This window comes from Crinia signifera, chromosome 1, assembly GCF_055691185.1.
Source record: "Crinia signifera chromosome 1, ASM5569118v1, whole genome shotgun sequence".
Lineage (NCBI taxonomy): Eukaryota > Metazoa > Chordata > Amphibia > Anura > Myobatrachidae > Crinia > Crinia signifera.
Window position 1 is genome coordinate 47,748,247 of NC_139217.1, and position 24,513 is coordinate 47,772,759.

General features: G+C 43.2%; 1 long non-coding RNA gene across 1 annotated transcript; it reads left to right on the forward strand.

Annotated features, from left to right (window-relative positions):
- Positions 1 to 17,273: 17,273 nt before the first annotated feature.
- LOC146025850 (uncharacterized) lies at positions 17,274 to 20,073 on the forward strand. Its single transcript, XR_014454305.1, has 4 exons — positions 17,274 to 17,342; positions 17,713 to 17,842; positions 18,104 to 18,178; positions 19,945 to 20,073. It is a non-coding gene; the product is annotated as an uncharacterized LOC146025850 (long non-coding RNA).
- The last annotated feature ends 4,440 nt before the right edge of the window (positions 20,074 to 24,513 follow it).

Here is a 24,513-nt window from a genome sequence, read left to right on the forward strand (position 1 = left end):
TTTCACTTTAATAAATCTGTCCTTTGGGGAGAGGGCAGCCCATAATGGAGCCACACCCCAAACAAATACAAACAGCAAGCATTTGCGGTGGGCGGCGATAAAGTCATAAAGTGGAGAGCGATAAACTACCAGCCGGTCAGCTCCAACTGTCATTTTCAAGCACGGCCTGTAACATGGCAGTTAGGAGTTAATTGGCTGCTATTTTATCACTCTCAACATTAGTGCGTTTCAAAGCTTAGTACATCTGGCCCTATATGATTCTACTTACATTAGGTGACACATCTCATGCATTATTTTGAATATCACAGTAGTGTTCCTTGGATTTAAAACTAGACGAATGTGACTTCTCACCTTTGATATTTCTATGCAAACATCACTATATACATTGTAAATGATGAGTAATGTGTGTGCATTATAGCACAGAAAGACCAAAAGGATGACATTTTACGTGACATTTCAGCACCATAAATTCTTTTTGCCTTCTATACTTAATGGAGTACCTACTGGAGCAATGTTTTCACCTCTCTCTTTGGAAAAAGCCCATATTATTATGTACACTACCGTTCAAAAGTTTGGGGTCACTTATAAATTTACTTTTTTCCTTATTTTTGAAAGAAAAGCACTGTTTTTTTTAATGAAGATAACATTAAATTAATCAGAAATACACTCTATACATTGTTAATGTGGTAATTGCTATTTAAAGGAATATCAACATAGATGTACAGAAGCCCATTTCCAGAAACCACCACTCAAGTGTTTTAAGGGAACTTTGTGTTTCCTAATCACATTAGAAGAGTAATGGATAATTAGAAAACCCTTGTGCAATTATGTTAGCACAGCTGAAAACGGGTTTTCTCAATAGAGAAGCTATAAAACTGGCCTTCCTTTGAGCTAGTTAAGTATCTGGAGCATCACAATTGTAGCTTTGATTTATACTCTCACAACGGCCAGAAAAAATAAATTTGATGTGAAACTCAACAATCTATTCTTGTTCTTCGATATGAAGGCTATTCCATGCGAGAAATTGTCCAGAAACTAAACATTTCCTACAATGATGTGTACTACTCCCTTCAGAGAACAATACAAACAGGCTCTAAACAGAGTAGAAAGAGAAGTGGGAGGCCCCGTTGCACAACTGAGCAAGACAAGTAAATTAGAGTCTCTAGTTTGAGAAATGGACACCTCACCAGTGCTCAACTGGCAGCTTTATTAAATGGTACCCACAAAAAAAGCCAGTGTCAACATCTACAGATGAAGAGGTGACTCTGGAATGCTTGCCTTCTAGGCAGAGTGGCAAAGAAAAAGCCAATAAAAGTAAAAGATTAATATGGGCAAAAGAACACAGTCGCACTGTAATGTGATGGTCTGGGGCTGCTTTGGTGCTGGTAAAGTGGGAGATTTGTACAAAGTAAAATGGATTTTAAATAAGGAAGGCTATCACTCCATTTGCAATGCCATGCCATACCCAGCGCTTGATTGGAGCCAATTTCCTCCTCCAACAGGAACATGACCCAAAGCACACCTCAAAATTATGCAAGAACTATTTATGGAAGAAGCAGGCAGCTGGTATTCTGTCTGTAATGGAGTGACCAGCACAGTCACCAGATCTCATCCCTAGTGAGCTTTTGTGGAAGCATCTTGACTGTACACAGGGCATAAAGTGGTCATGTAGAGGAGGGGGAACTCATTTCTCTATGCCGCCTAATTACACCCCCTCCCCTCTCCCCATTAGGCAGAGACAGGGTCAGTGGTAGGGTTTTAGGCATCCCCTGCAAACTAGAATGCTTTTCTGTGAGAATTACTATGCAAGGTCAATGTGGAGGTTAAAATGTTCCACCTCAACATTAGAGGTGGTGGAACTCAGTTCCACCCCGTTCCCCCTCACTTTAACCCTGTATGACTCTGACCGTATTGAATGCAAGAAGTGCCAATCAAGCCAATCCAACTTGTGGGAGGTGCTTCAGGAAGCATGGGGTGAAATTTCTTTAGATTAGCTCAACAAATCAACAGTTAGAATGCCAAAGGTCTGCAATGCTATAGTAGCTGCAAAAGGAGCATTCTTTGACGAAAGTCAAGTTTGTAGGACAAAATTATTATTCCAAATAAAAATGTCTTGACTATATGTTATATTCATTTTGCAACTCATTTGATATATAAAAGTCAGTTTTCATGTAAAATATGAAATTGTCTGGGTGACCCCAAACTTTTGAATGATAGTGTATGTGTATAGGAGCCACTTACTGGGGACATTATGTGTAAGGGTTACTACTGTGGGAATAATGTGTATAAGCTGCATTATGTATTAACAACACTCTTATGTGGCATACATGTATAAGGAGTACCACCGTGTAGTGTAACTTGAATAAGGGGCACTACTGCGTATAATATGAATCAGGGGCTACTATATGCGGTGTAATGTGAATATGATTGTGCTACTGTGTGCCATTATTTGAATTGGAGGCCCTACTGCGTGTGTTCATAATGATAAACTATGGGAAGCTTCAACTTGGATATTGTGTAACATAATGTACTTAGGCCCTTATTCCAATGTGTTCAGAAAGGGGCGTTCCGATGTTTATGGCTCTGCTTATGCGCATGGTCTTTACTGTGCATGTGCATCTCCCCTTTGCGAATGGCTTCAGTGATTTGCACAGCCTATAAACCGTTCCCAGGGATAAGGGCGCGATGGGGGCGGATGGCGGTGAGGATGGAGGTCGCACAAGGCAACATCAAGTGTTTCATGGGAGTCCCCATGAAAACGCTGGGTGTCCCCATAAGTATGCAGGTGGGACAACGTGTGTACTGGGGGCGGGTGACTGACATCAAATGACGGGGATTTGGAGGAGCGGCCTCTCTGGCGCTCAGTATGCTGCGATCTACACAGCTTGCCCAGGCAACCAGAATCAGGGCCTTAGTCCCTTTTTATGGCTTGAATCAGTAAGCTATTTCACCTATTTATCAGAGTCTCTAGCCCCGTCTCTGTAATAGCGGTGATTGCCTCCCCTTGTGGTTGGGGGAGATGACTGGGTAACCGCTGCTGTCTGGCAATCCTCTGTGTTCAGCAAGAGGTGGCTGGTCAGCTGTGAGCAACCCAGCTGGGCTGAGTTTGTACGGTTTGTAAGAGTCTTTGATAAAGCTCCCACAAAGGAGCAAAACCTACCAGTATACATCATTGGACCCCCTGTTTTGCCGCAATTTATCCAGGTTTACGGATGTGGAGACCAGTAATGTAGTTTACTGTATATACTGTAAGGATCTGCAAGAATATAATTCACAAGTACAGTACTTAGTACATTCTTATCGGACTAAGATGCCTAAAAATGGTCCAATATAAATGTCTCAAACCACGCATCATTATCCTTAAACTGAGATATGGTCAGTTTAAGGGCCGCATTTATCAAGTAATATTAGCGGCTAAATCCCCGAAAACACCCGTTTTCGGGGGTTAGCTGCAAATATTAAGTATCCCCCTAATGTATCAAAGGGGACCGCAACAGGAATCTCCGATCCCTGCTGCGATCCCCCCTGCAGCACCGCCGGCCGCATCCCCCATAGGTTTCTATGGGGGATGCGAAGCTGCCCGATGTATCAACACCGGGCAGCCCGGCATCGCACCCCTGGGTTATCGCCATTCTGATATGGCGATAACCCATTGTAGTCTATGGCTACACATCGCACTGCCCGGTCGGCAGTGCGGTCAGCGGTGTCGCGGGAGGGGTCAGCACGTAGCCGCGCATGCGCAGACGCCCCGGCTTCCGGCTCCGGGCATCGCAGGGACGACCTCTTTTCAGAGCCCTGTCCCTGTGCCTAGCAGGTCATACATTGGGGCAAAATTATCGCATTTTACAATGCGATCCTGGGCGGTAATATTCTGCCCAGGTTGCATTGTAAATGCGATCAATGATAAATGGGGCCCTTAGTATGAGGTGGACGGGAGCTAAATTATTTTTTCTGCCCTGGTATAGAACCAGCCCTGCTCAGATTTCCATGTTCCGTAATGGTTACTTTGGTGGTGCCGCTTCTTTTACATATACAGTAAAGCCCCATACACACTAGACGATATTGTACCCAATATCACTGAGAAAGAGCTTTCTGAGCGACATGATGGACAATATCGCCTACTTTGTACACTCCCTGATGTTAATTATGCGCACTCCCTCACGTCGTTAATGATGCGCATGCCCTCACGTCGTTAATGATGCGCATGCCCTCGTCCAACATGCCTGGACGAGGAAGGTCATCATTTATGACGGCCATGCTGCAACAGCAGCATGGCCGTCGCTCCACCCGCCGATTCCCTGCTGTTTCTCACCTCGGAGCTGGCATTGGCAAGTGTGTAGGCTTTTGCCGGGTCCCCGCCGCCACCAACATCGGCAGCGGGGAGCATCGGCAAGTATGTATGGGGCTTAAGTGCAGATTTTCAGATAAGATGAGGGGTTTTAAATTATTACTTTAATTGTACATTCATTTTTTGGGGTTATTTAAATGTGGCAATAACAAAAACTGTAGGCAATTGTCCATGGCCTTTTTTTTGGAAAAGTTCAAAGGCAGCCGGTCATCCGCCCTTCCGAGTTGAGGATATAGCATTGCTCCCCTTGCCCTGAGCTTACTATTCCTCTTCATGCGATTTCAGGCAGAAGTGTTCCCAACACACATTCGGAAAAACCGATTCCACCTTAAATGGATTTTTATCAGACTGTGCACTGCTAAGCTCATGTTAATATTGGTTCCAATAAAGAACAAATCAGTGGCCAACTTGACTCGTCTTATCGCACAGTCAAAACTGATGGCTGAAGAAGTCATAAAGATCCCATTTAATCTCCCTCCTATCTATCACTGCGAATGTCTTTATCCTCTTTGTGCAGTGGTAATATCTGCTCATTATGAAAGCAAAACAGATCTGGCATGAATAAGGACGGAATGAAGTGCTCACTTTGCTTTTGACAGGATGATCAGTGGAAGCAGTAATCTGTGAGAATCAAAACAGCTAAATTATTCCATAACAGTAATTTGAGAGAACAGCTCCAAGCACACACATCTGCTCTCATATATTTTGACGTTCCCTGATAAAACATCCTTCCCAATTTAGTCTCTGTGTGCTTGACTAATCTGCAACAGCTCCTGCAATGTCTAATCATACTATCAAAGGAAGAGAGACCTGGTTCAATTGAGAATCAAATGAAAGGAGATTGGAAGAGTATCTCCAATTGAAATTACATTTGTAAATGAGCTGTACTTTTTCTCCTCCGAGTGTGTTATGGTAAATCTGCCCGGGGAATCGGCTAAGTCAGAGAATGACGTATGTATGTAGGCTTGCGTGTGTTTCGGGGGCTGTCAGTCTCAAATGATTGTGTCTGGAAGGCTACAGATGTGTTATAATGAGAAATATTCATTGTGAGGCGATGGTTTTCTATCCGCTTGTTGTATAAATGTAGCAAATCATGCGGCTTTATGACTATTAGAGGAAGGAACTCTTACCGAGGAAGGAACCGGCTGGCACATTGCACTGTTGGTCGTGGTGGCTCATTTTTAGAGCTGCGGCATAACCAGTTCCTTAATACGTTGAAGCTATATGATATAAATGGTGGAACAGGGTCTCAATGGCCTTCATCGGTGCCAAGAAGAGGGGACACAGCCATGCCTCCAAGATGGCCACCACTGGGTAGTCTGTATAGAGTTCACACAATTGAGCATGGCCATCTCTCCACGTGTGGTCATTCTCCCCTATGGTGGATTTGATTACCCTATTTGTTAGGGGATGCATGTACATCTTCAATGGGACACAGGGGGACACAGTAAGGGGACACATTAAGGGGACACAGTACTTATACAGTGTCCAGACCGACCTATATCAACATAGACCCCCAAAAAAACAATGAAAAACTCATGTCGATTTTTTCAAGGTCGACCTTTTGACCACGGCAACCTTATAACTGTCGAGCTTTTGTCCTTGTCATCCTTTTGACTCTTGACCTTTTCACTGTTGACTTTTTGACCCTATCGACCATTAGTTGTCAACCAGAATCTACTTCTTATTTATTTAGTACCTTCTAGACCAGTGGTTCTCAAACTCTGTCCTCACGGTTCACGTTTTCCAGGTCACCCGACAGCTGCACTCATTACTGACTGACATATTTTAAAAGATCCACAGGTGGAGCTAATTATTTCACTGGATTCTGTGAGAAGACCTGCAAAACATGCAGTGTCATGAAGACCAACTTTGAGAACATGTGATCTAGAAGATAATATTTATAGTATTTGATTGGTTGCCCATAGCAACATCACATGTGAAATAAAACTCCCATCTTAGTAAATCTCCCCCTGTAGATCTAAAAGACCATGACCTGCAACAGAGGCAGAACTCTGGGAGGCAATGGAGTCATCTGCAGCTGGGCTCCTGCTCCCAAGGGGGCACCTCTCCTCCCCTTTCTTTATTTTAAACATAATATACATAATGTACATACATATATACATACATACATACACACATGCATACAGATGGAGCGCCTCTCGCTCTTGCAGGGGATGGCGGAAGATTCACCAGCCACCATCCCCCACCAGCCGCCGTAAGAGGACGCGCGCGCACGAGATGCGCGCGCATCGCCTTACAACGGGGCTCCCCCCGGGTCCCCGCCGTCTCGCCGAGGTTTGCTCGGGGTCTCAGTCAGATGGGGTGCCTCTCCGCAAGATTCTGGCGTAGCGCCAGCAATATTGATACAATAATGTACATATATTTATATAAGGTTGTGTGTGTGGCTGAGGGGCACAAATATATATCTTGCCTCTGGGCAATTGGGATGAACTTACGCCACTGGTTGGCACTGTAGGCTTAATATAATCATACAAGAGCACTGACAGGAGATGTATAGATGTATAATCTTCCCCACCTCCAGCGGGTTCAGAACCACACAGGTCAGGCAAAAGGTGGTGGGCTCTAAGCACCAGGTCCACCGGAGATGACACAGTTCACAGACTGGGGGGCACGCAGTTACTACACTGGCCTTGGGACACTCAAATTCTCAGACAACTGAGTTTGGGCCACACACAGTCACACTCAACAGGAGCCACACATGCACACTGCCACAATGACCAGGGCCACACACACACACTTATCAGGGCGACACACACACACACACACACACACACCATAGCTACACACACTGCCACACAGAGTCACATACACACACACACACACACTGTACCACTCTCCTCCCAGGGTCCACGTGCACCGCATTCCCTATACACATAAATACAGTAGATAGATACTGTACATCCATTGGTGTATGTCTGATGGTGCAGGGAGTGCTGTGAACATGGGACCATGGGTCCAAAAGGACCCACACCATATACCCTGCACCCATATAATTATACTTACCCCTCCAGAGTCCCACCCCTGGATACATCACTGTGTTCACATTTAAAATGACAGTTCTGGATTTGGATGTTGTACAGTGCTTTTAATTAATGATTATTTTTAATGCTCGTATTGAGGTTCCAGCTCTCCCCGTATTCCAGCAGAAGACTTTTTCAAGGGTTATTGAATACATAAGTAACAAGCTCAAATCCAAATCATTCCCCCAATTACTGAAAAGATTCTATTACGTATGAAGAATTCTGGATCTCCGTCTCGCTAATTGTAACCGTAAACTCCTGGCCGAGGGCACACTATAAATATAGTTTATGTAAATGAAGTGCTAATATCCGAGCGCTGCATTTGTGTAGAATATCATTTTTTTAATTAGAGGCTGTGGCTGAACCTGCGTGCCTGTTGTGAAACTAATTATCATAAATTGCCCTGTAACAATTAACAATATTGCTGCTGAGTTGCATGTATTTAAATGTTATAATTATGCCCGGCTCTTTTGTTAATTGGTCTATCTGACTCTTTATTTTTATGCTGCTCATCTGCTCATTACAGCAGCCATTTAATTCAATTAGCACCTTAATTAGAGGAACAGCCATGTAAAATGTAGTAGGTCTTGTCTCAGTGTGAGCCATGATTAACAAGGACAAACACACCATGCAAATCAGGATGAAGTAGTTGGGGCGGCGGGGATGGAGGCAAACGGGCTGTTGAAGTGGAAAAGTGACAGCATCAGACGACAGGCAGGAGACAGAACCAAGAGAACTATGGGTAATTCAACAGCAGTGGAAATCTTGATCTTGTAGTAATAGGCTGCACCCCCTTTCTGCTAGGCCACACCCCCAAAATACTGTACCTCCTCCTCACAGACAGGCTGACCATCACGTAAGCAACTAAACCACCAGGTTCCAATCCTCGCAAGCATCTCTAATCCTATCCTGATATCAGCCGTGCCTCCGTTAAAAAAAAAAAAAAGTTACTAGTAAAAAATAAAAAATCAAATCTGTTTAAAACAGTAATAAAGAATATGAGCAATGGTATAGTATAGTAAGAACATTTGAGTAGGTAGCACATGACTGTATGGGAACATAAAATGACAACAGGTCAAGGCCGTGTCCAGAGTTGAATGCAGGTCCAACCTGAAGAATACTCTTCACGGTTGCCAGATCATCCCTTCAATAAGCACCCATATGAATTACACAGGTACTTGACCGCTCATCGGATGTGATGACCGTTGGTATGGTTGGGAGGCTTCAGAGTTCATACCAAGCGTTATTACATTCGCTGAGCAGTCAAGAACCTGTGTAATTCACATGTGTGCTTATTGAAGGGATGATCTGGCAACCCTGATCTTCGTCTGCAGTCGGAGTTGTCCACATCCGTGTGGCCGCATAGTTTTATTCACTTGTCCTCCCTATCGGCGCCCGTTTGCAGCAACCCTGTACCTGGTGTAACATCTACTTAAATTAGGCAGCATGCTCAACTCTGAATAGTCCGCAATTCCACCAATAGTGCAATCTTAGTACACCCGGTTGTTGCTCAGTGACACCCATTGACTCCCTCTTTTTACAGTAGCTGTGGCATCACTGGCGCTAATCCTGTATTTTAAGTCTGTTGTGAAGAATGACTACAGCTTAGAAGACTGCAGAGATCATTCTTATGAGGCTTTAGTCTGTAAAAGGCTAAAACTTTCCTATTTGTGTATGATGCAAGATACAGAAGTTTTCCTTCTGCGCTACCCAACCCCTAACTAAATACTTGGACAGATATTATTTTGAACTAGTCGGACACTGGGTATAGGCGACCTTGGCCAGGGCTGCCATCAGGAATTCTGGGGCCCCGGACTCATTTCCAGTCCGGGCCCTGGGCCCTCCTCACTTGACTTACCGTAACTTGGCTCCTTTTAATTGTCCGCCAGAGTCCTGGGTTGAATAAGCCTACACTCCGAGACCTGCTTTGTTCAGTGCACTGAGCACAGCGTAGGCAGTCGTGGAGGGGGTTGCGGTGGGCAAAATAAGCTGCCTGGGCCCGTCCAGAGGCTGGGTGCTAGGACAGCTGTACCCACAGCACCCCCCTATTGACGGCCCTCAGCTAGGCACTTGCCAAGGTCAATCTGACTCCAGGTTAGGCTGTATAGAGGCCGATACAGGAGAGTTATAAATTTGACACAGACCATGGCTGGTGGGTTGGAAGGAAACCAAGTCATCTACAGTATCTGCCCATTAACTCTGGACTTCAGTAGCTGGTGCGATTGGCCAGATTCAGTACAGGTGTAGAAGAAGTCCTGCCAGAAGACCAGACCATAAGAAGGAAGATAAAAGTTGAGGGGTCAAGTCAGATGAAATACCTCCTGTTGGCACACGTCGGCTCAAAAAACAGTGAAAAACTCCATGTCGACCTTTTGACTGTCTACCTAGACCATGTCGACCTAATGCTTGTGTCGATCTAATGACGTGTCGACCCATGTCAACCTAGACCCCTATCGACCTTTCAGTACGTCGACCTAGTGGTATCGACCTAATGACTGTCGACCATCTTTAAGTCGACCATACAATACATCCCCCCCCCCCCAAAAAAAAACAAAAAACCTTATCTATATATATATATATATATATATATATATATATATATATATATATATATATATATATATATATATATATATATATATATATATATAAATAGCCACCCTCTGCTGTATATGGAAACTTCGGTAACAATACATAGAAAAAAGTAAAATGTAATAAATAAAAGGGTAGTTACTGTATCCACCCGGCAGCAGACGTATGGAGGATAAATGAAGTTAACACTCATTTTGTTTTGTGCCAGTCTATTTAAATCTTTATTCTCTGCCTATTAATTCACCTAATTAGAATTAAATGAAGCATGCTAAATTGGTAGATTAACCAATAATTAAGCAGCCAGAGCCCTCATGTTTAATATACATGGGCAGATCTTTTTCTCCTGTGATGGCAATACGTCGCGCCGACTCATTTTTTATTTTTTTTATTATTATCAAAGAAATTACCCGACTTGTCTCCCCGGCCTCACATCTCTCCCAGGCTGTGTGACGCGACAAACGTCTTAAATAATGATTATCGGAAAAGGTTCTTTTATTCTTTCTCGCTTTCTATACCTTTTGTGCAACTCATTTGTGGAAGTCTCTGCTGACAATATAAGACGCATTTGCAACAATTAAATATGGATTGTTCTAGAGAACAATTGAAATAATTAAAACTCGTTAAGTAAGATAGAGACCTGCTAGCGGGTACATTAATACATTCCGGAAAATTCTATTTATGTCATGATTAGAAGAAAATTTTAGCTAGACACGGGGTGTTAGGAAGCACTGACCAATTAATGTTCTGGCGATGAGTACACGCATTAATCATTCTCAAAAGTTAGAGGTAAAATATATTCAGGATTTATATGGCCGTTAATTAGAACTTCTATGGAGTAACATTTAAAGTAAAGCTGGGTAAACACCTATAGATACATCTGCGGATCGGGCAGTTCGTTCTACATACACTGACATCACAACTGTGTGGGAGTTTAAATGCGATCGCCCATTGTGATGTCAGTCACCACTTGCATGTGCAGTGAGTATACGGGTGGTCAGTGGATTGCTCATACACACACACAGCACGATGGAGGTGTCCTCATTTGTGTCGGCAGTGCAAAAGTGCCGGCTGTGCAGGGTGGTGGTTGTGTCGGCAGAGCAGGAGTGACTGCGGTGTCAGCATTGTGGGGTGATGGCGGTTGTGTTGGCAGTGCAGGAGTACCAGCGGAATCCTCAAAGCAGGGAGTGGTTGTGTCAGCAGTGCAAGTGGGTGGGAGATGTTATCCGGCAGCTGCAAGAGAGGGAGGCCGGCACCGAGGACCAGAGGAGCAGTGGGGAATAAGCGGCAGCGGGCAAGTTGGAGATTTTAAAAGAGAGTTTTCTCCTTTGAAACTAAAAATGCCTTATATTTCATATTCGCTTTTGCCCCCTTAATTTCACCATTTTTTTTATGATAGGTAGACAATATATTACTGTATAATGGAAAACTATGCCCCCAAATAGCTGCAGCCAATATTACCAAGACTTACTACTCATAATGCACATAAAAATGAAAATAAAGTCACTAGTACTATATACTGTAGGTGCATCAGCAGAAGTCCATGATATACAAGCTTATTCTTGGACAAGATGGTAAAATATTTTTATTGTTGCTCAAATTTGCCATAAAAACTAAAAACGCATGTGCATATGGCAAACATTGTTGCGTGTGCACACACTTAACACAGCAGGTGGGGGGGGGGGCAGAGAGGGGCGTGGGGCAGCCCCATTAGCATATGGGAAGGCCCAGTGTTTCATGGGTGTTCCCATGAGAATGCTGGGCGTTCTCATGCTAGTGCAGGCATGGCAGACAGGCGGGGGGCGGGCAGCTGACATCACAGGTCAAAAACGGGTGTGGCCAATGGGAAGGGGCGTGTCCATACCCGGTTTTTTTTTTAAATCAAAGAAAAAACTTTGCAGGGGGTGCGAGCGGGCGGCCGACCAGCGGGTGGGACAGCCGCTCAGGGAGAGAGGACATGCTACCGCTGCAGCTGCCTCTTTCCCCCGCTCAGCACACGGCACAGCACACGAGAGGCTGTGCTGCAGTGACAGCATATCCTCTCTACTCCCACTGCCTAGCTCTCTGCAGCAGGAATGGGGGGAGTGGGACCCAGGCCCTGTAAAAAAGTACCCGCTGTCCCCCCTCTCTGTGCCACTGGCTACCGGTAAATTGTTAAATCTGGTCAGGGGTAGATACTGTAGGCCATAGGGCCCTCAGGGAACATTCCTGGTGGGTCGACATGTGTTTAATTTCTGTTCAGTGCACATTACACTACATGGTCCCTATTGATTCTGTTATTTCACCTCTGCAGTACAGCGACTCTGCCATCCAGCGATGCTGCCATGACTGCATGGCATGTTATACCACTGGTACTGCCCATAACAGGCCATATCTACAATATTTTCCTGGGCCACTGTCCGTTCCCAATTACCCTGATTACTGGTTCATCTACAACTGTAAACTGTAAGAAGGTGTTGGGCACACTTTAAGTGCCTGGTGGATCAAAATATTCAAAAAATGAATGACAGCCAATCACATTGCTCAGACATTCCACTGTTCAAAAGAAGTCAATTAACATCTCAGGTCTCCTAGAAAAAGCATTGTGTCCTTCCACACATGCATAATGTCCTGCTAGTTATTGTAAGTGGGTTACCTCTCCAACTAGCGCCGACATTGTCTCTTATTTATGCCCCGGTAAAGATGGACTGCACTATGACAGGTCACATTCTACAAAACAGAAATATGGCTTCCACATATTGTCTGAAACACATTTACAGCTCTCTGGATTTATTGCTTTCCCTGCCTTAAAATCAATGTTTCAATTATTTGGAAGGAAATGGATCGAGCGCTCTCCTATTTACCCCCCCTTCCCTTCCCCCTTTTTTTTTTTTCGAGGGTAAAATGTACATATATAAAATACATTTTATACGGCAAATGTCCTCTTCCTCAGAAATTACTCCGCTATGGCTGTAAAACCATAAACGCCCGGTTCCTGCAGGCAGGAGATATTGACTTCAGGGGGAAACAATGACATGAATAAAATAAAAATAAAAAAGTTAATTATCGTTTGTGTTTGTAATTTAATTAAAGATGCTGTAAAGTTTTACTGTTTTTCTTTTTTTTTTCTACCAGGTGATGATGTTTAGGGCTCTGGAAAGCTATTTGCGCTGCTGAGATTAAAGTGCATTTTAAAATGTTCCCCGAGCACTTTCACATTTGTTGATAGATTTTTAAATTAAACTTTGAATTGTAATCTAAATTACCTCCAACAATTCATGGTCCCTATAATGAACTCCCACTATTCCAGCTGTCATCCTTCTATGATATACTGTAAATGGTAACCGCTCTGGGTTTCATTGAATAGTGTTTTAGCATTGCGGCATTATATTAGTTGCATGCAAACCTCATCCAGAAATCAAAGGACCGGTATCGGCTTGACTTAGAGTATTATTAGAAACACTTCTCTATCACCGTCCTGTGACACCAGGCTTAATGTTTTTCTCCCTTTGCAGAATTTATATCCAGGCGCGCTGTTCAACGTCAGGGTAAAAAAAAAAAGAACAATATCTTGTTTAAATCATTTAAGTCACAGATGCGAATGCAAATGTGCAAAAAAAAGAGAACACGGTAATGATTTGCATAGCTCCGAAATTGAATTGCTTTCCTTCCCGTTATCATCGGTGAAGATGCGGAATGTATTAAATCTAAATGAGGCATTCCGCCAACTTAATGCATTACAAGCGGTGTAACAGGACTCTATAGAGTCTCGCCATTTCATTACATTGTGTAGCATTACTGGCTAGCAATGGGATGTTTTATAAAGGTGTGGATTTGGGAAAGAACACACAGCTCTGCGGGCGTGGGGCAGCGGCCCGTCGTAGCGCCCATCGGAACGCCCAGTGTTTCATGAACGTTCCCATTAAAATGATGGGTGTTCCTATGGTGATTTGCCGATGACGTAGGTGCGCGGGGGCTGGCAGCTGACAGTAGCAGGTGGTAGTTGCCCACCCGCTTCCTGCACAGTGTGCTCGCAGATGTAAGAGAGGTGTTACATCTTTGGCAACCATCAAATTATTCTGTCTGACTTTAGCCCTTTATGGTGTACTTACAAATTGTACCAATGTGTAAGAGACAGAGTCGTGAGATGATTGCATTGGCCAGTTTCGTCATGATGTCAGGTAATTAGGAGCTCTACATTACGGTACAGCCATAAAAAGGTGCGGCGTGCACCTAAGGCTTGGGCCACACGTTGCATTCTACCGGGACCGGTTTGGCAGGAAGTCTATGTGGCTGTCTACACATATGCGCACAGTGCTGTAGTCACCAGATGCAACCACAGCATGCGGTTCAGCAGATTGGCAGGACGACCGGATTTCAACTAGAACACAGACATATAAATGTATGGGTTCACGCATTGCAAACCCTGCTACTTAATCACTGTGCCACTGACCGGGCACAACAGATCCCGTTGAAAACACAATGTGTGGCCCAAGCCTAACTGTCTTTTGGGCAGTTGGCAATGAATGGTATTTTATCGAGAAGGTTCAGTGCTAAGGTAGTGTAGTGTTCTAAGGGACAGCCTAAAGTTTCAAAAGTGTCAGACAGGTGTATACATGATGAAGCATTACAGCAGCACTAAACAGAATCTCTCACTCTACGCAGTCTGCACCAGGGCTGTATCAGTTGGTTTTTTTATAGCTAAGAACGGAGAAGCGGAGAAGTCAAAAGAAAACCGGGTATGAAGAGAAAGTAGATCAGCCTGACAATCCCAAGGCTGCAGAATCGTGTCTTTGGCCCATGGCATTAAGCTAAACAATGATACTCCACTGGTTCTTCTGAAGAACACTCCAGAGATGCCATGTTGCATATATGAGTGATGCCATGGATCGAAACTAGGATAAGATCACTAGAACCAGATTCTGTGATGTTAACCTCTATCAGCCATATTCCAGTAGAGCTTAATCCCGGATCCCTGTTGACACAAGACTTAAGGGAAAATTAAAGCCTCATACAGTACTGTAGATCCAAAACCCCAAGAATGGTTGGCGTACAAATTTGGAGTGGACCTCAGGGATGAGAGGTGTGAAAGTTGCTTAATAGTCATGCATTCTAATTTTCTAGTACTGTACATGGAATGCTTTCTTTGTGAAGGGACACCATAATAAGTCCCCCTAAATGCATTGAAGGGCAGTTTTCACTTTTTTTTAGTAAGCAGATAGCATTTCCCATACGTATAATGGGAAATGCATTATGGCCAGATTTACTGTGAGCCCTGTGATAATAACGCCAACTTCAGATGACAAATTCCTATGGCTCACTGTGAATTCCCTAACCAGACACAGCTTTCTCTGCCCCTAAGCCCTTAATGCGATAATTGATACAACCGTGCTATGTAATCATGTATCTCATTACTAATTGGGCCAATATTATCACATCCGCATTTGAGGATGGAAATTATGATAAATCCACCCATAAGTCATCTCATTTGCAACTTGCTTTCCTAAAGGACTGTCTACCTCCTCCGCAATACAGTAATTGATTGGCTGATTATCCCTGTGCCAATTATACAAAATGCCAATTATCCAAACACCGTCTACAGGAATATTAGCCCATAAAAACTAAATTGTATCATAAAAATACATAGGTAAATATATGTGCGATTAACTAAACAAACTCATTATCTGAACTACTCTTGGCCCCAGTTAGTTCAGATATTCATTTCTAATAAGTACAAACAAATAAGATCAAACAGGCAGAAAACATAGATAAAATAAAATCACTAACTACTCATACAGCACTCAAACACAAATAACTAAAGCAAGAAAAAACCACAAAGACCAATACATATAAAAAGACAACAAATGAAACAACTCTAAGTAACATACTGTACAGTATAATAAACTATTTATAACACACCTCTAATCTTCCCCCCCCCCGCCCCCTGCTCTCTCCACAACTACCACAACTACTAACCTCCGCAATGCCTTCAAAGGGGGAAATCTATTGTTTTGTACACCCATAGACCTACTTTGGGTGGATTTCTGCCCACATCTCAGAAGGGTGCAAGCAAATATCTGCCATGAGTCATGGGGCACCCAAAACAATTAAATACAGTAGCTTCAGGTCACTTTAGATGGAAGCTATGAGCATAATAAACAATTGAATAATCTCCAAAGAAGACTGGAGTCCAGTATCTATAAAGGGCGCAGTGTGCAGGGTGCACACGGACCCCTAAGACCCCACACCATGCACACTGCACCCATTTTGGTCATACTTAACATCTGGAGTCCAACGGCAGGAGCACACTAGAGCGCTCATACCCTACTGCTCCTGGCAGAGATGAGGATGCCCGGCCAAGGAGGCTGCACTCGAGTCTTCTCCTCTCTTAAGACACCTCTTGCTGTTGTCAGACTTGTACTGGAGAGGGGAGGTAGAAATATCATATGTGTCAATTATTTTAAATCAATAAATCATCAAAAATATCTTAAAATTGCCGGTGACAACGATGTTTGGTGATTTCCTACTCATCCAAAATATTGATAACTTCACCCGTTGGCCTTTAGAGTGTTGTGTCATATACATATGTGGAGCAGACAGAGTATGGATCATAGGGTAGACAGTGTCTAGGTCAACAGGTTGATAACAAAAGGTTGACATGCACAAGGTTGACACAAGCAAACATTTGACAAGGCGAATGTGGACACATGAAAAGAAAAACATGAGTTTTTCAAGTTTTTTTACGATCAATGTTGACACCTGACCACATGGACCCATGTACCTCATACCCTTGCATGGCTCGCTTATATACGTTCCATATAGATGGTAAAGTAGGAAAAAGTCTAAAAACTGAAGACGGAAAAAATACGAATGTTGACATTTTGCCTATTTCCACTATTTTTCAAAGTTGACCTTGGGCAGGTGAACCTTTTGGTGTTAACCTATTGGTTGCCTATTAGACATTGTTGACCTATCATCTGGATCCCAGCAGATGTTCAAACCCAAGGCAAGTGCTTGATTTGGCCTGCCGTGACTTTGGCTCAGTCCTTTGTCCCCTTTGCCTCAAGTAGTGAAGTTGCTCAGCCCTTGGCGTTACCATCCATGGTGGATTCACTTCTACTGCGAATCAAGGTGGCATTTTGAAGGATCATACCAACCTAATAAACAACAATTGTATATTTCCACTATCGTTTCATTTTACCTCCTTCCAAGATGATCCGATGGACCCTACACACCTTGCAAAGGGTTTGTCTACGTGACCGCTTTCATAATGCTTGTACCTATGATTTTCGCTCTCCCCCCCTTCTCTTCCTCTCCAGGTAGATCAATAGCTTTTGGAAATGTGAAAAGACTGCCGAAGAACCAAACAAAGAAGCACACTTGTAAGTATCCTGCTTGTATCAGCTGATAAATGGGCCCCTCTTTAAGGAACTTATCTCTTAAGGACTTGCAGCATGAGGAATAGCATCATTTGTAGTGTTTGGTCTGCCGGACGACTGAAGCCGGATCCATTTAAAAGATAGTGAGATACTGTCGACAGCAATAGACAGGGTAATTGCAGAGCCACTACTGTGGTATAAATTACATCACTCTAAGTGGTGGAATGGCCTGAAGAGAACGAAAAAAATTCTGACAATTTACTTGTCCTACTGGCCTTTTGACTGCTTATCGGTGTTCAGCAGAGAGAAAAGGCTCTAGGTGAAAAAATTAAGTATTGATCAAATTAACAGTTTTTACCGATCTCTTAAACAGAAAAAAGGAGTGGAACAATTAAATTTAGAACACAAAAGACCAGGCTGGATAACTCTTGACCCTGGGATGGCAAAGCTATCTAAGGAAGAAAATACAATCGTGCAAGCGGAATTGTCTTTCTATTACAAATGTAAGTGATGGGGGTTTGTTGAGAGTAATAGCTTATTTAAAGGCTGGCTTGTGAATGAAGGGAGAGAATCACCTCTTCCCCGCGCATCCTTTTTGTTTTAGCCGAGAGGTTAATAGTGTACCGAGAGGGTACATCGCAAAAATTGTGCTTAGTGATTAGCTCTGAATAAACCTTTGTCATAATCTGCATAATACAATATGATCAAATGGCTTTTCCCATCCGGCTCCCTGGATACATCTATTAACATTACATGTTTTGTAGAATAACCTTATGGAGGATTTGGCGGAGACTAATAAAACAACAGTCAAAAAAGACGTCAAATCAAGATCTGTCAGGGTTTGTGTTTTTTACTATTTGAAACAGGGACAGTTTTATTTTATACCAAATACCGCCACCGCCTACACACTGGCGTCCCATGCATTGCCACACTGCAATATTGCACGAACCACTTGCAACGACTTGGCACAAACCCTATATTGTACCCTCTGCAGTGCACCAACCGCTCAGTGTTTACATTTACTAGGTTTTAACTACCCAGCCAAAATATCAGAACGATGCATTTAAATACAATAATGAAGACGATGGCAAGTTTACTTCAGTGACCCAGAGATTACTGCACATGCAGTCAACTGGGTTAGCTTCTGGGAGGAGCCACACTTAAGCTAAGGCTAATATACAGAGCTATATCTGGTGATAAGACTAATACACAGAGCCGTATCTGGTGATAAGACTAATATACAGAACTATAACTAGTGACACGACTAGTGTGAAGAGACATTTTTAGTTCTAAAACTAATATACGGACTGACTGCATAGGCAAACGCAGAGGGGGGGGGGGGGGGGGGGGTTGTAGGGGGGTTGCCCAGAAACCCCCATCCTCTTGGCAAGTGGTTAAAATTATGACAATAGCAATGGTATATACACGATCATGCAGTGTAAGGGACAGAGTGGAACTGCTGCACATGCCCAGTGGTAGTAACTACTTCTGCCAAGTTTGCTGTGTCCTCAGTCAGTGCACTGGACCAGAGAGCAGCTGCCAGAAAGAAGCGACAGGAGCCTTACCAGGAGGTGGGAGAATGTGAGCTTTGAAAGTACAAACAAAAGTGACAACTTTTTAATATTATTTAAAAGTTTGATACATCCTAAACAATAGTATAGACATATATAGTGTTAAATATTAGTCCTGTATTCCATACAGTCTCCAGTGTATAAAAAGTCTAGTGTGCACATTAATGTCAGGGGTCGTTACTAGGTTCTTCTAGCGCTCCCCCAGACATTTGGAAACCCCCCACTGGGCTGACATCAGTACTTCTTAAATTAGTAACTTGCTTCCATCTACAGCATCATTGCCAACTCTCCCTGATAGTCAGGGAGGCTCCATGAAATAGTAGCAATCTCCCTCACTCCCTGAAAATCTCCCTGAATACACCTTACCCCCTTAGAGGTACCTTAAGAGAAATCATAGGTATATACATTCAGATGGGATCATGGGTGCCATTTCCATGCATTGGTTATATGGCACAATGATCCCCATGGCTACATGCAATTTTACATAATGTTTGTCAGGGCCATTTATATGGAACCTCTTGTAATACACAATACATATGAAAACCCTAAAAAATATCAATGAATTTCATCAACAAGTAGAGCTTATTACCTTTGGGACTCATTTATATTTAAATGTAAGTCATTTTATGACATGCCTCTCAGATATAGCAGTACATGTCCACTTTAATACCGCCCTTATAGGTGTTGCTTTTACAATCTTCTTGAAATTATTTTACAAAGTAGTTGAGTATGATCTACAGTAGTATTTATTTATTCATTTACAGTTTCTTATATAGCGCAGAAAATTCCGTTGTGCTTTACAATAGTATAAAACAGTGATAAAACAAACTGGGTAGTAATAAACCGACATAGAGGTAGGAGGGCCCTGCTCGCAAGCTTACAATCTATAGGTAGAACTGTGTGGTACAATGCCTGTACTTTGGGTGCATCCTTTGGAAGTCTGTCCTAGGGGGATTGTACATCATGGATGTGTGCTAAGCCCCAGAAAATGCACGCAACATCCTGTACTCAGGGATTGCTTTTTCATTGGACAGCTGCCTATGGAAGGAAGAAGCAAAGGCAAGAAGGGTTGTGCGATTGGCAGAGCGTACCATCCGTTTCAAGCTCCCAGACCTGGACACTATATACAGCAAGCGATGCCGGACCAAAGCCAGGAAGATAATGAATGACCTCAGCCATCCCAACAATGGACTATTCTCTCTGTTGTGGTCAGGGAAACGCTACCGGTCATTGAAGGCAAACATAGAGGGGATGAGATGGAGCTTCTTCCCGCAGGCCATTAGGGCCCTCAACCAGACCTCCTAGTACCGGGACTTTCTTTCTTTCCTTCTGGACCTACCCAACACATTCTCTCTACACTCTTCCTCAGCCGATGTAATGTAGGACAGTTGTATAAAAAAGCATTTCACTACATATTTTACTATGTATGAGTTTTGTATGTGACAAATGAAATTTGATTTGCTTTGATGGGGCTTCAAAGTCTGGGGTTCTCCCCTGAGTCTGACTATCACAAATTCAAGTATCCTTGTTGAACTTAATGCAGATGGCAGGTGTTGAACTTTTAAGATGTGTAATTCTATGTTGAACTAGTGTAACGTAATGAGACGCACGTAGAGCAGTGCCCTTACACAAGTGTAAAATATACCATCGTTAGCACCATAGATGTCGGCTCATATGAAGCCCTAGCTGAAAACCAGTAGCCATTTTGTTAACCCGAGTCTGGCCTGCTACGGTAAGTACTTCGACCATAATGTATACTCGCTCACTTATCCCATAGCTTGTTATAAAAAGCGTAATGAGACGCACGCCTATGCAAAAGTATTTTCTGAGAAAATGTCTATTCAACATACTGTACAGTACATATTGTACAGTGAAGTAGTTCATGCATTATAGTGCATTTCAATGTAGACTTCACTTCACACATGTGTAATGCGATTCTTTCACTATAGTATTGAATTAGACATCGGACGTATGCCCAGTGGCGATTTTAAAAAGCAACATCTGGTGGAGGATCGCTGGTATTGCACCCACTGGTAATGCTATATGTCACAGTCATGCTGTGAGACTTATTGAGTCGCTGTGCGCCCAAGCACCCTTCCAGAAGGGGACACCAAAATGATGATTCATCCAAAGTAACAGGAGCCGGATGCTGCAGTGTGATACTGACCTGCAGCACTCAGCTCCTGTCACTAAAAAGAAGCAAACAGTACTGCAAAATCTCTCTTTTTAGCTGGCTTCCCCTTTAAAGCCACACCCCCTAGATACCATCAGCACTGCTCCTCCACAGGGTCATCTGATGCTTGCGCAGTGGTGATTTTAAAAAGCGACATCTGGTGGAGGATCGCTGGTATTGCTACTCCACCGGTAATGCTTTAAGTCATAGTACTGTGAGACTTACTGAGCCGCTTTGTGCCCAAGCACAATGTGATGTGTTATCGGAAGAAACTGCCATAGGCAGGATAGATGAGGGAGGCTCCCTCTGTATTGGCTGCCAACCTAGACATTGTTTACCTATCATTCGGATCCCAGCAGATGATATAGCCCTCTATTTCTGTTCATACCCAAGGCAAGAGCATAATTCAGAGGAGGTGGGGGTGTACACCCTGCGCTTAATTACCACACATCTAAAGTATTAATAATTCAGATACAGTATATGTGAAATAAAAAAGTTTTTATTTGTACATTTTGACAGAGTTTTAAAAGAAAAATGGTTCAATTTACGTTATGATTGTTAAGAATATATATATATATATATATATATATATATATATATGGATAGTGTGCTCTGCACTCAGTGCATATAGAGAGCAGCTAGTGATCCAAAGTAGGAGAAATATGCAGCAGTATAAGCCAGCACTCAGACGGTTGTCAGCAGGTCAATTTCAAATAAAGACAAAACCCACGGGTAATGCTGTCAACGTTTCGGATATTCAAATCCTTTATCAAGACATAGATGCAAACAAGTACAAAGTTACTTACATTTATAGGTGCGCTGTGAAACCACTGTGCCTAACCGCCACCCACATGCTGCCGGGAGCCTGATGACGTCATTGGAGCGCCGTTGCTCCTACGAAATCGGGGCGCCCGGAGACATGCCACTCAAAGTGTCCGTTACCATGGTGATCTACCAAACAAAAACACGTAATAATAAAGATTAAGAAAAGGGGTAAGGGATATGGAGAATAACTGTGCAATGCCAGAATCTACACGGTACTAGGCATGTCTATACCAAAACATACAGTTAATACATGCAACATTAACGATAATGTATATCAGCGCTGTGGCTGATCACGGCTTAGCGCGCTACGGGCTGAAGGAAGGTGCTGAATTCTAGCACATCAAGAGCACAACAGTGGACCTACAGGTTAAGGTATTATGTTAAACATCAGAGGGCTAATATTATAGAAAGCAAGAGAAAGAGAGTTGTTCGTTAAGACCTAGAGGACTGACAGTCTGCAGACGGTGGATCCATTTGGCTTCCAACTGCAGAAGCGCACGACCTCTGTCACCACCTCGTCTGCTGGGGGGGATACAGTCAATGATTTTATATCGTAGTGTTGGAAGTGAGTGATTGAGAGCTTTAAAATGACGGGCAACGGGCTGGTCAGATCCTTTACCCTCCAATGCTGCACGGATGCTGCTGCGGTGCAATGCTATCCTTTCCTTAAACTGGCGGATCGTTTTGCCAATATATAAGAGGCCACACGGGCATTTAATATAATAGATTATGTACCTGCTAGTGCAGGTGAAGGGATAGTTGATTTTAATTTTATCTCCTGTACGGGGGTGGGAGAATGTGTCACCTAGCTCAAGACTGGCACAGGTGATGCAACCTGTAATTACCGTTCTTGCGTGTCAAGAAGTGGGCTGGAGTGGTAGTGGTAAAGTCAGAGATGTCATTGTGGACTACACAGTCCTTGATGTTTTTACCACGTCTGTAGGAAGGAAGAATAGTGCAATTTTTCAGAGAGGGTAAGTCGCTATCATTATTGATAATTGGCCACATTCTTTTTGCTGTCTGCATATTCTGCTCACTAGCCGTGGTGAATTTTTGTGTCCAAATGACTTTATTGTCCATTTGTTTGCTATTGGTGGAACGTAACACTGTCATTCTGTCCAGGGAGAGAACTTTAGTCATGGTATTGTAGAGTAGTTTATAGGGGTAACCTCTGGTCAAGAAGTCACCTAGCATGCGTTGCATTTCAATCTTGGCCTCATCTAGACTACTACAAATTCTGAGGGCTCTCAGGAATTGCGAGTAAGGCAATCCCCATTTGAGGGAGGGCGGGTGGTGACTGGATCCAAGTAATGTAGTGTTTCTGTCAGTTGGTTTTTTGAAAAGGGTAGTAGTTATCTCATGGTTCTCAGAAAGGTGCAATTGTACATCCAAAAAATTCACTTGCGTAGCGCTGCAGGTGTAAGTGAATTTAATATTGGGGTCTGCCATATTCGCAAATTCCATGGCTTGGTGAAAACTATTTTCATCACCTGACCAAATCATAAGCATATCGTCAATATAACGGAAAAATGCCACAATATTACATTTGATCTCTGGTCTAGACAAAAACAGATCTTTCTCAATCTCAAACATAAAAATATTAGCCAGGCTCGGGGCGACGCAAGAGCCCATTGCGACCCCCGAGCACTGTACATAATATTGCTTATCAAAGATAAAGTAATTGCGCGAAAGCGCTAAGTCCAGTAATTCAATGAAAAAAGCCGCATCTGGACCTTTGTAAAGTTCACTGCTCTGTACAGCTCTTCTGACAGATTGAATGCCTCTCTGGTGCGGAATGTTAGTATACAGTGACACCACATCAACTGTACAGAGGATGCATCTAGATGGTAATGGGGACAGCTCATTTAGTTCCAATAGTAAGGTGTTTGTATCCTTAAGATATGTAAATTGTTTCTGTACGATGGGCTGAAGAAACATATCCAGGAATTGGGACACAACGTAGAAAAGAGAGTCTCTTGCCGATATAATCGGCCTGCCAGGGGGATTGATCAGATCCTTATGTAATTTGGGAATAGTGTATAATACAGGGATTCTAGGGAATTCAACAGTAAGTGCCGCACAGATGTAATCTGGAATGATGCCCGCTTTCACTCCTGCAGACAATAAGGTATCGAATTCTTTTTTATATATCAGAGTAGGGTCTTGGGGCAATCTCTGATATACAACAGGGTCTGCTAATTGGCGATGAATCTCCTTTTTGTAAGCATCAATACCTTGCACCACAATACCACCCCCCTTATCAGCAGTGCGAATTACAATATCCTTATAGTTACCGAGTGCCGTCAGCGCTGATTTCTCCTCCAACGATAAATTGTAGGTGCCTTGTCTGGAGTCGGTCTTACCAATTCTGGTCTCCATGAATTTCAGGTAGGCTTTTATGTTGGGATTATGCGTCTGCGGGTCAAAATGGGATTTCTTGGCCAAAGAAGGGGTGGTTGGTGGTGTGTATATAGAGGTGCCGAAGTGTTCTTTCAGCCGAAGTCGACGACCAAATTTATATAGGTCCACACGATCTTCGAATTGGTCGGCAGAAGTGGTGGGAACAAATGAAAGTCCTTTTTGTAGAACTGATGTTTCAGCAGGA